General features: G+C 35.4%; 1 long non-coding RNA gene across 2 annotated transcripts in view; it reads right to left on the bottom strand.

The window, feature by feature from the left end:
- Positions 1 to 2,762, bottom strand: part of LOC107144594 — a 72,122-nt gene extending 69,360 nt beyond the window's left edge. The window contains exon 1 of one of the 2 annotated variants that reach the window (XR_007341519.1): positions 1,158 to 2,762. This is a non-coding gene — a long non-coding RNA (uncharacterized LOC107144594). The remainder of the gene's footprint in view (positions 1 to 1,157) is intronic. The other variant, XR_001503816.2, reaches the window with a different exon arrangement.
- Between the last annotated feature and the right edge of the window lie 10,209 nt (positions 2,763 to 12,971).

The raw sequence follows: 12,971 nt of genomic DNA, 5'->3' as shown, positions 1-12,971 counted from the left end.
AAAACTAAAGAAAGACATTGAAGAAGACCTTAGAAGACGGAAAGATCTCTCATGTTCTTGGAATGGCAGAATTAATAGTGTCAAAATGGACATACTACCAAAAGTTCTATACAGATTTAATGCAATCCCTATTAAATACAATTCCTCACATGTTTAGAGCAAGCTCAAATGGACCCACAGCTACATTTTATCCAGTGGGAAGGAAGTTGTAGGGACCACAATATATAACTGAAAAGTTACTCTTTAGTATTTTAGCCTTGAGTCAAGGTAACCAAAGACTAAATAAATAAATGATGCTATGTACCTTGTAGTGAGGTGGAAAATCAAGTCACTGAGCTATGTTCCCTTCAGGTACATACCCCTTCTCCAAACCTAAATGAATAGTGATGCCCTTAGGGAAGCTAGTATTCCTAAAAGAGTTCTGAAATGTTGTCAGAAAAAGTCAAGAGTTAGTAACAATCATCCCTGGCTCTAGAAGCCTGATCCTTACCTGTCACATTGTTTCTGATGTTCTTTCCCATGCAAAAGAGGTCATTGACTAAGTGGTTCTTAAGGAATTGGGGGATTTGATGTCTATATTACCATACCCCAGCCTCCTGGGGTTTTTGACATATTAAAGCTAGCAAAATAAATCAACTGTTTGCTGACTTGTGTGTTTAGGATAGGTTGGGTTGCATCTTGGATAGAATTACTTGTTGCAGAAGTGAAAGAGGAAGTGACTCTGACAATATCTGATTTTAACACACCGTGCCATAGGGTGAAACTAGCTTTTAACTCTTCAGAGAGAAAACAACTACCATCCTGCCATATAATACAGGATGGTAGTTGGGGAAAAACAAAAAACAAAAAACACTGTCAGTTCAAAGGAAATCCCTACTTTCTTAGCTTCAGGGTGATTATTTTTAAACAAAGTTAACAAGTGGGCTGCAGGGTAAAGTCACAGGCTCACGTTTTCACAGATCCTCTTTCCTTCATTCACTTCCCTTTGAGTTTCTAGGCAATGACATGGTGTAATCAAAGAGCAAACTTAGGATTTGTAAAGACTACAAAATTAGTAAGAGGCAAAAAAAAAAACAACAAAAAACAAATTTCTACTGCTTACCAAATAATCCTTCCTTAAGATTTATGAGATGCAGCAGATTTTTATCCCTACTCACCTTCTAAGTCTGTATTGTTCAAGTACAGAGAAGACTACTGGATCCTGATGTGTTTGGAAACTTAATTCGGGTGACATTTCTCTGCTCCTTTCTATGTTACTTGTTCTCACTCCACACTTCGATGCTAGTTTTCCATTTGGCAAATTTGTTGGAGGATTTGTCCAAGTAGCCTGAGCAGATCTAAATACAATAAGACATGGAATAAAAAGGATAACCTGGTAAAGATTGTGACTTTCAGATAGATAAAATAGTTTACTTTAGAAATAGCTGGTCACATGCTGATAGGCTCCTTTAGAAAATACAGAAATCACTTATCATCTTCCCAACTCTTTGCCCCTTCCACTTCCAAAATTGATATTTTAAAGAGATTGAAATCTAATGTAAAAACAGCTGATTTAAAATAGGAATGTGGTATGAAGGAAGTATCAAAGTACCATTCTGCTATGTTTCAAGGCTGATTAGTGTAATCGGCTGACCATGGCAGGGCTGGGGCCTAGGATATGTTTGAAACCCTTAATGCAGTGAGGCGAAGCAGGAACAGAATCTAGCTTGGCACAGCCTGACCTGGGGTTGGCTGTTTTTGCCATCACATGTATAAACAAGGCAGGCTTTGTGAAAGCTTCTTAATATCAGATCTTAATTTCAGATATTTTAATATCAGATCATTGGGAGATTTTTCTTATGGGGACCAAACTTCCAAACTCCAGACCGTACTTCTCAGAAGAGAGCAAATGTTTTTACCATCAGCTGGGGAACAAGCCAGTTCTCCAGGAGGAATAGGGGTATTATTGAGAGTATTAGATTAGGGTGAGTGGAAATCCTCATTTCTCTTAGTACAGATATCCATTGGGCTTAGATTCTAAAGATGGAGTAGTACCTGGAATGCTTGAAGTAGGGGTGGTCAAGCTACCTCTGGTGCCTTGGGTACAGGTGGCAAAGAAGGCGGGGGACCAACATGGTGTGGAGTGAGGATCCTGCTGGAGCTTGGTGGCTCTCATAAATGATTTCTCTGAATTCTTCCTTCCGTTACTCTGGAACAGTCAGGGAAGTCTGATCTCTGCTGTGTAATAAGAGTAAGACAAGACTTTTCCCCAAGGCTACACATGATGGTAGGAGGGAAGTCGCCACTAGAAGATGGCAGGGCCCACTGGAGCAGCTATGTCATGACAGTGAATGCCCTGGAGGAGTTGGGTTGGAGGGACTCCAGATTGGGAAGATATGATACTGTACCTAAGGAACCTCTCAGGAATAACCAGGCAACATTTTAAAGATGGCTATTTATAGCAGCAATGCTGGAAGGGGTTCAAGGGATAATGCCATGGTATGTAGCAGAGTCATGTTTCAGTAAGTACCTCACCTAAAATCATTAAAGCAATGGAGTACACAAAAAATAGGCAGATGAGCAGACCAGAACAGAGTTCACATATAAATTGATGTTTCATATATGATACGGGTGACTTACAATCAGTGTTGAAAATGAATTATTAAAGTCTTTTGGGACAATTGGGTAACCACTTCAAAATTATTTTCCTGTGTTAATTCATATAAGAAATTCTGGAGGGAATCAAAATTGTAATATTAAAAAAAATGAAACTCATAAGAATAATGGAGGAAAACAATAATTTGTTTATAAACTTGGGAGAAATACAATATTCAATATCTCTAAGGAAAGACTAATATATTTGAATAAATTTTTAAAAGTTAGGAAACATTTTCAATAATTCTCTCTATATACATATGTGTGTGTGTGTGTGTGTGTGTGTATGAAAATGAAATGGGCCAGTATTTACAGAGTTTGTAAAAATAAAAAATTACACAAACTTTGAGTTTGAATCATATAAACATCAGATGTTAATACAGTGATATAATAAACATTAAAAAGCTTGATAATTTTGGTTTTAAAATGGTGGGAAACATAGTCTGTCAATTAGAAGACAATTTGGCAATACCTATAAATATTTAAATTCTTTGACCCAGTAGCAATTCCCCTGCCAGAAAAATATCCTATGGCTCTACCCACATAACCGTTTCAAGGATGTTCAGTGTAATAATGGATGCAATAGGAGTCTCTAATCGGGCTCAATTGTCCATAAACAAATGGTTAAATAAATCATGCCATACCCATACAGAGATCTAAAAAGAATAAAGTCCAAGTTATTGAACAGATTTAGACTCAAAACAATGATGTGTATAGTTTGAAAATTAAAAAATATAAATACTTTTTTCCCCCAGAGGATATACCTGTTTAAGTTTGGATGAAAAGGACTGTTTGGCAGAGAGAATGGGGGAATATTGCTTTTCATTTTATACCATTCATCTACTTTAGTAATGAATATAATGCCTTCATATTAAGTGAAAACTAAAAAAAAATTAATAGGACAATATTATTCCTAAACAATGTAATAACACCCTACTTGAATGTAGTTGTTTAAAATGTAAGGAAGGCAACTTCAGGAATTCTAGAGTTACTGAGAAATCAACCAAAAAATATGCCAATGAAAGAAAATTATTTCAGGCCTAAGGGAAAAATGACACATTGATTTCACTTGGGAAAGAAATTATTCTGTATCAGAAGAATGCATTTTGCCTGTTGCAAATATATCTTCACTTTCTCATGAAATTGAAATTGCAATTCATTCTTTAATATCTAGTTCAAATGCCACCATCTCTTTGGAACTTTCCAGATCCCTCAACCCTCCCTTCACGCACAGTCCTGCTATATATAGCTCTTTGTAAATGCCTCTATCACTTTGTAGTGAGGCTGTTTGTTCACTCACATGTCAACCCTAAACAGAATGTAAGGGCCCTCACAAAAGCTTTGCCACAGACTCAGTTCTCTTTTTTTCTTCTATGTTTGGCAGACCAGATGTGTCCATTAAAAGTTCGTGTTGAATGGGTAAATTAATGAATCCATCATTGAATTAATGACTGGAGGAAATAAGAGCTGTTGCTATTTTGGATTTTAGAAATTTCTTCTAATTGGATATGAAATTTGTGACTTGAAAATTAAAGACTATCTGTACATACTGTTCTCTCCTAACCAGTGTTCAATACCAATTTAACCAAACACTCTGCATGTGTTTTGCCAATGTAGAAAGAAAAAGTGCCTTGGAGTTGGAATGGTCACTGTAGAGAAATGGAAGCCCAACTTTTCTAACACCAAAGGAACAAAATCTTCTACTCACAAAGAAGATTTTGTTCTGTCCTTTTTGGGCCTATATTCTCCTAAGATAAATGCCAGGCTTTTTGCTTGATGGCATATGTAAAAGCTCAAACCAACATTTTCTTAAACAAAAACCCTGTTGATGGGTCACTCTGCATCCACAAGAATAGTGTTTTGTTTTGAGGTTTCCTTAAGTATGGTGGGGGATATGTGTTAGCCTGAGAACTTCTCTTTGTAGTGACAGAGTGCTCACCATTTCTCTGTTCTAAAATATAAAATTCCTATTTTGACCCAGGCAAAATAGGAAACCAAATCCACATGATCCCTGTCTCATAATGCATCACAGCCACCCTAGACAATTTATAAAGCAACTGCGTTAAACAACAACAAAAAAAGTGCTAAGTGCTGAAAAGAAAAGTCTAGAGAGGGAGAACGTAACTCAGAAGATGCTTCTGGAAAGGAAATGGCATTTAATCTACAATTGAAAGAACAGACACAGACTAGCACAGTGAAATGGGATTTCCAGACTGAACAGAATCCACTCCATGTTCTTTATAGTTCCCAAGAGCTCTGGTGTCAGAACCCTCAAAAGTTGAATTTCCTCATGGTCCTTTTCCAGCTCTGTCATAATAAGCATTATACTATTTCTTTGGGCTGCTATAAAAAATAAAAATTTAAAAAACCCCACAAACTTTGTGGCTTAACATAAGAGAAACTTGGGCTGGGTTGTGGCTCAGTGGTAGAGCACTCACCTAGCATGTGCAAGGCCCTGGGTTCTATCCTCAGCACCACATAAAAATAAATAAATAAAATAAAAGCATAAAATTAAAATATAAATATATAATATATATATAAAATATAAAAAACTTATTCTCTTATAGTTCTGAAATCCATAAAGTGAAATCAGGTGTTGGTAGGGCCATACTGTCCAAAGGTTAGAAGGAAGAATTCTTCAGCTTTTGGTGGCTCTTGGCACTCCTTGACTTGTGCTAGCTTAACCTCAATCATCATCTTCCTATGGTCTTTTCTGAGTCCTTCTGTGTGTTAAATCCCTTTCTCCTTTCCCTTATAAAGACAACTAACATTGGATTCACACCTAAATTCAAGATGATTTCATCATGAGGTCCTTACCCAATTATGTTGGTGAAAAAGTTCCTATTTTCAGATAAGTTCACGTTTTGAGTTCTGGGTCTATGCTACATTTGGAGTTCAAACTGCTACAACCTCCTTGAACTTCCATTTTCTATTAACAAATTGATTCAACTAATATTTATATTGTAGTACTTTCAAAATGAGTAGAGAAAATCTAAGTAGATAGCCTGATATAGTGCTGAGACACCATTACCACACCTATTTGCAAATGATAGGAAAATGCAGAGAATAGATACATTTTGAGTTTTATTTATCAGTAAAAAGTATATAGCTCAGGTTTTTTTGAAAAAATAAAAATTGTGATTTGGTGCCAAGGCCACTGACCTGGGAGTCAGGAGAATTGAGTTATGTTGTGAGATCTGGCATTAATTGTGTTATCTTGGCAAATTCATTTCTGGACTTGCTTCTGTTATCTTTAAAACAAGGGGTTTAAACATCCTTAAGCTCTAGAAACTGGCAGATTATGTGGCAAAGAGCTCACTCATTATCCTCTATCTCCATGAAAGATAAAAGACGACAAGCCTGAAGAGGTGTGATTCAAGGAAGATATGAAAATAAAGTAGATGCTAAGGCTTGGAGAATAACTACTGAGTAGACTTTGTCCTTGAAGTAGTGGAAGGAAGGATGCTAAAATGGGTCAAGATGGGGCTGCTGGCGGTTTGGTATGGGTCAACTATTTCTCATGGTGAAATGTGCTCTTCATGGAGAACATTCTCCTCATCTATTATTACCAACCAATTCAGTAGTCTTTATACACTCTATTGAAGAAAGTAATTCCCATGTCGGCTTTGAGATCCTTCCTGTTCATGTGTACACACCTGCTTAACTGAAATGCTGCTTAAGTGTATCTGTGGTCATTCTTTACCCTGGTACTAAAAATCCTAATGAGCTAGGGTCAGTAACTTCTCCCAACCCGCTGCTTTAACTCCTTACTTATGAAAACACATAAACATGATTTTTAAAAGTTCAAAATACAATACAATGAAGAGCAAATCTCCTCCCCATTCTAGTACTACACACCAGAGGTAATCACTCTGGGTAATTGTATATATGGTGTTATATATATATATGTTATATATGTATGCTTACATTTAGTTGTAGATAGACATAATACTTTTATTTATTTTTATCTTATTTATTATAATCAAATAATCACTACCATTCCTCTTCCCAATTGTCTCTAGATTTTTCAAGAAGTATCCACCAACGTCAAGTTACCTGACTTTTCTCACTTGCCTTTATATTTAAAATCCAGTTGGCTTTTGTTTTTGTATCCCTCTGAGAATTTGGTAGATTTTGCTATAGAGAAGCTTAAATCCAGTCTTTCTTCCTCCCTCTGTCTTCCATTCGAAGAGAATGGTGACTTTATTGTTGCTTAGATGACATTTTTTCCCAATCTGGGTCAATCTGCAGATTCTGGCCAAGCTCAAGAACAACTATATTTAAAAGAATATTTATAATATTAAAATTAGCATTTACTACATATTTAGCTTACTATTATATTTGTAATTATGTATAGTTAGATATCCGGGATTAGTTTTGGGGATTGGGGCTTGGAATATTTTTAATCTTTGTACTTTAGTGAAAGAATGTCTAAACTTGTAATGGATCTTCTCAATTGAGTTAACATTGGTCTATCAAAAAATCAGGAATAAATAGACATAAGAAGCTTAATTTTGGATAAATTTTCTGACTTTTGCTTTTCTGTATGTTTTGAAGAAAATTATCACAAAGGGGGAATACATTTTGAATATTTAAAAAGTGGATATGGTTTTTTAACCTTCACCTCTTGATTCTGACAACTTGGTGGCCCTTTTCAATAAGATTCTGTTGACTCCTACTCTCTTTCTGTATAACATCTGTTTCTTTTACCTCCCCTTTCTTATATGCTTCAGGTTAACAAAATAATCAGTTCTGATTTTAGTAACATTTGAGATTCTTCATTATCACCTCTAACTTAGGCATTCAGTAGAGAAAGCTACTGCCACCTAAAAGAAACCTGTCTTGCAGTACATATTCAAGATGTTCAACTATTATCAAATTAGGAATTCAGAAGGTTCAATACCTAATGTACCAATGAAAACTTTATTTCTCATTCAACTTGTGGGTTATTTCTGTTCAATTATTTGCAATCATATTCCTACAAAAGGATTTTTTCTTTTGCATTCTGGGGTTCTATAGAAAGAACATTATTTTAGAATTCATCTATTAAAAGGCACTTCAGGATATGCAAATATATGGGTAAAAGAAACCACTCCAGGAGAGGCTAAAATCTGTGTAATACACAGTACACTCTAAGACAATTTGCAACGAGTGATTAAGATACAAACTAAAACTCCACAGAACTTTGTTTGAAAATTTTTGCATACATTGTTAGTAAAAAAAACTTTTTAAAACATGTACCTTCAATATGTAAGCACTAATTTATCCATCTCTTATATATATCAAAAACATGATGGACATAAGCACAAATGTATACATATGCCCATGAAATCAAAGAGGATAAAAAGCTAGTAATCTGTTCATACACCACTGGAATATTTGAACAGTGCTACAGAGCATAATAGAGAAGGAAGAAAACACTTCTGACTATGGAGAGCTAGGACTGCTTCATTGAAGAGGTCATTTTTACTAAGTAAGATCCTGACAGGGTAGCAGGACATGAAGTCATTGGGTAGAAGAAATTAATTGGGGTTTAAAAAACACTGGCAAATGAGAAATTATCTCCCATCTGATTCAAAAGTATGATATGTCAAGATTATTGTACTTTCATGTATAACTATTTAAAACAAATAAAAAATAAATAAATAAATTTAAAAAATAAACACTGGCATCAGGCTGGGGTTGTGGCTCAGTGGTACAGTGCTCGCCTAGTGCATGTGAGGCCCTGGGTTTGATCCTCAGCACCACATAAAAATAAATAAAATAAAGGTATTGTGTCCAACTACAACTAAAAAATAAATATTAAAAACAAAACAAAAAATACTGGCAATCTCACTCCAGTCAGAATGGCAATTATCAAGACTATAAGTAGCAATAAATGATGGCGAGGATGTGGGGGAAAAGGTACATTCATACATTGCTGATGGGAACCTCAAATTGGTGAAACTACTATGGAAACCATTATGGATATTCCTTAAAAAACTTGGAACGGAACTACCATTTGACCCAGCTATCCGACTCCTCAGTTTATATCCAAAGGACTTAAAATCAGCATACTACAGTGATGCAGCCACATCAATGTTTATAGCAGCTCAATTCACAATAGCTAAACTATGGAATGAACCTAGATGCCCTTCAACAGATGAATGGATAAAGAAAATGTGGTGCATAATACACAATGAAATATTACTTAGCTTTAAAGAATGAAATTATGGTATGGTATTTGCAGGTAAATGGATGGAGCTGGAGATTATCATGCTAAGAGAAATAAGCCAATTCCAAAAAAACCAAAGGCCAAATGTTTTCTCTGATATGAGGATGCTGATCCATAATGGGGGGCTAGGGAAAAATGGAGGAACTTTGGATTGGGCAGAGGGGAGTGAGATAAGAGGAGGGGGTGCTGTGATGGTGGGAAAGATAGGATAATAATGTCCATCTCATTCTACTATGTACATGTATGATTGCATGACCATTGTGACTCTGCATCATGTACAGCCAGAGAAATAAGTTGTGCTCCATTTGTGTACAATGTGTCATAACTAATCAAAACAAATTTAAAAATTAATTTAAAAAAATGAAAAAAGGCATTTTGCTATTATGTATAACTAATCAGAACAACAAAAAGATCTGAGCATGTAACTCGGGATTAATGCGACTCTGTGTTAAATCTCCACTGCCATAGGGGAAAAAAAAAAGGATTTGTAAACAAAAACAAAAACACTAGTAAAAAGGGAAGACATGTTTAGGGAAAGTTCTCTTTCCATTGTTAATCCTTATAGTACACATAGGACTGTTCTTAATTACTTAATTACTACTATCTTAAATTCCTAATTCATTTATGTACTGAAATGCTGATTCTGCACCCAAACAGTCTTAGTAAATTCATTTCATCATCTACAAAATGGGATAGTGGTGCCTGCCCACCAGGACTATAGTTAAAGATTAAAGATAATGCAATACAAACTAATTAGCACATTGCCTGAGTATACAGAAGGTGAATTCCTTGAAAGCACCAAAAGTCATTCGCCACTCAAATATTGGTTAAATGTTGATTAGAAATTAAATTTGCCTGTAGTTGAGCTTTTGGGTAGTAAGTAGCAATAAACTAAAGGGGAATTACATCCTAGGGGGTCAGAAGGTGGAAGGTCATGCCACCTGAAGAATACATACTTCATTCAAAAGGTGGAAATGAACGTTTCTGAGAGGACCATTTTAATACTGAAACAAATCTACAAAGATGTTTCTCTCTCCAAACTAAGACATGGAGAGAATGTATAAATAAATAAATAATTTTTTTTTGTGGGGGTGGAGGGGGTACCAGGAATTGAACTCAGGGGCACTCAACCACTGAGCCACATCCCCAGCCCTATTTTCTATTTTATTTAGAGACAGGGTCTCACTGGGTTGCTGAGGCTGGCTTTGTACTCGCAATCCTCTCGTCTCAGCCTCTTGAGCAATTGGGATTATAGGCATGCGCCATGCGCCTGGCTTGTAAAAATATTTTTTATATTTTTTCCTAAGAGATGTTTCATTCTATGAAATATACTTTCCATTCTTTTTCTGGTTATCGTTTGTCAGTTCTGAAAATCATCAAGATTAGAAACCTAATTAACTATGATGTTAGAGGACCAGTCATTTCAGTTCCTATGCCACTATTGATTTCATATTTAACAAGGTAAGAATTTGCTATCTAATTAAAAAGAAATGGATCCAAACCAATAAATGAATGTATATCTCCTTGAGGTCATCAATCTGTAGGCTAAAATTAGGATTTTTGAATCTATTTTTAAATGCTTGAAGGCCTCAATGCTGGTTACCCTCCCTAATGAACTCTCTGTACCTCATCCCATTGTTAACACTGCATGTTGTACAACTAGGAAGAAAAACTTAGTGCCTCTCACATATCCCCCGACCATTTCAATCTGAAGAAGCTGTGCTTTCTTTCAACTGGGCAACAACTGTTTCCCACACTAGCAGGACCAGAAGTTCTGGCTGGCAATTATAAGAGATGCTACCTTTCTATGACAACTATCCCTGCATTACATAACTCTCACCTATGTAACACATTGTGACTTAACCTCACCTGAAGCAAATGAGAATAGTCAGCCTCATTGTTTCAAATAGGTGGGGGGAAAAAAAAACAACTTGTAATTCTCTTCCTAAACTCTATAAGTGTCATTGAAAAATCTCAGGCACCACTTTTGCCAGAGATCACATCAATTGGGGGTAATAAAAGTTGGACCTGATTCTCACTGGTTCTCAAGCAAGCACCTATATTTTCACTGGGTAGGTTCTAGATAGCATGTGTTAGCATGTATTCTCTGAGTCCCATCTTTTTCTTCTCTTTTCAGTGGCTTCTAGAAAAGTTGCTTAAATTAGTAAGAGGAAACTTATGTTTTTGAAACTGCATAGATTTTTTTGAACTTATCTACCAGTGGAAAATGGGAATAATAAAAATTGTAGGAAACTAAAGATCTATTGCCAATGAGAAAAAAAGGCAGGGGGAGAAAACACAAGGAGTAGGGGGAAGGTTCAAAGAGCCAAAGATTCAAATGCAAAGGGAGGAGAAATTCAATTGGGCAAGCAGATTTATAAAAATTACTTTATAAGCCAGAAATAATATCTGAGGCTAATTATTCTAAACAGAGTTACCTTGAATAAAGTTGCTTATTATATAAGCCTAACCAGCATGAGAAAGCTTTAATATTTTAAAGTCTAAGTATTAAAATACAACTATAACCATGTTTTTCTGTCCCTTGTTTTCCATCCTACTAAACAGTATAAAAACAAAAAAAGACAGCCTTATGTAGAACTCAAGTAAAAGCTGAATCATTCCCTTACAAACAACTTTCAGGATTTCATCATCACCTCTCCACAATCTAAAAATGACAATGAAATTAGTGGAAAGTGATATTCAACAGTTGACATTTTAGAACTGAATTTCATAAAGACAATGAGTATTTTGTTACTGCAAAGTAAGCTGCGGGATTCAACTGCACTATATAATGGGGACAACATGTATGAGAAAGTGTATTAATGTCCTTGAACAAATTTTCATTGCTAGAAAAATAACAATACAAGAAGTATTAGCACAAACTGGTTGTTCTTTTGGCAAAAGAAATAATGCAATATAGACAGTTTTAAGAACAGTAAAATTCTAGGCAGCAATACTAAATCCATTAATAAACCAAACTCATGGCAAAACAAGTTTCAGTCATATTTTACTAATATTTCCAGATCTGAAGAATACCAATGATGCTGAACTTAATTTTAGTTATTAAATGCTCACTCAACGAACTATACAAGGAATTTCTCTTGGACAATCTTTATTATCAGCATCATTAGATCTGATGAAAAATTTGAGGTAGTCCCTTTCCTTTAGCAAGAAGATAAATTCAGCAATAATCCTCTTTTCTCCCCAGTCCTGAGATTATACTTTTGGGAAAAATAAAATAGGTAGTGAAATCTGTATGTATTTAGGTAAATAAATCTACTTGCACAACTAAATACAGGTCATTGGAAAAGATAATATATTATTTCATATAATTCTGCTACTAAAGTCACACGAAGTAGTATTTATCTCCTTAGCTCTTCTAAAGCTGCCTAATCCAAATAACAATGTATATCTTGTGTGTGTTAAATATGAACATACTGGGTAGCAGGTTACTGAAAATTGAAGAAGATAGGCAAGACTCAAGAGCATTATGGACACTGTTAACAGTTTGCCTAGGAATAATACTCAGTAAATTTTTTTCATACCCTGAAATCAGACAAATTTAATATCAATAGACTTGAGCTCTGGATGAAATATGCCTAAAAATACCAAGGGTTTTTTTTTTTTTCCTACAGATCTTACTTCAGTGAGCCTTCGTGATATGCCCAAAGCATGAATAAGCAAACATTCTAGCAGCAAAGAATTTGACAGATATGGAACTTTTGAAATATACAAAATGTCCATCATTCAGGTTTCAGCTCAAATATTACTTTCTCAGAGGTCTTCCTTGAGGTCCCATCCAGAAAACTGCTCTGTTATATAATTCTATTTTCCTAATACTTTCTGATGTATCTTGTTCACTCTTCTATTGACTTGTTTGTTTTCCAACTCTAAGGCTCTGTAAAAACAGGGATCTTGTATGTCTTGCTTACCACTATACTTCTAGCAGTTGCTTTTAGGTACAATCATCTGTTCAATGAATTTCTTAGAGTACATGACAAATGAAAATATACCAAATAGAAAAGTAATCTGTCTTCCATCTACACACACACACACACACTCTCTCTCTCTCTCTCTCTTCCCACCCCCTCATCCCCCTCCCCTCCTAGCCCCTCTCTTCCCA

Source organism: Marmota marmota, unplaced genomic scaffold (assembly GCF_001458135.2).
Source record: "Marmota marmota marmota unplaced genomic scaffold, marMar, whole genome shotgun sequence".
Classification (NCBI taxonomy): Eukaryota; Metazoa; Chordata; class Mammalia; order Rodentia; family Sciuridae; genus Marmota; species Marmota marmota.
Note: the sequence above shows the minus strand (reverse complement) of the source record. Positions and strands in the feature narration are given on the sequence as shown.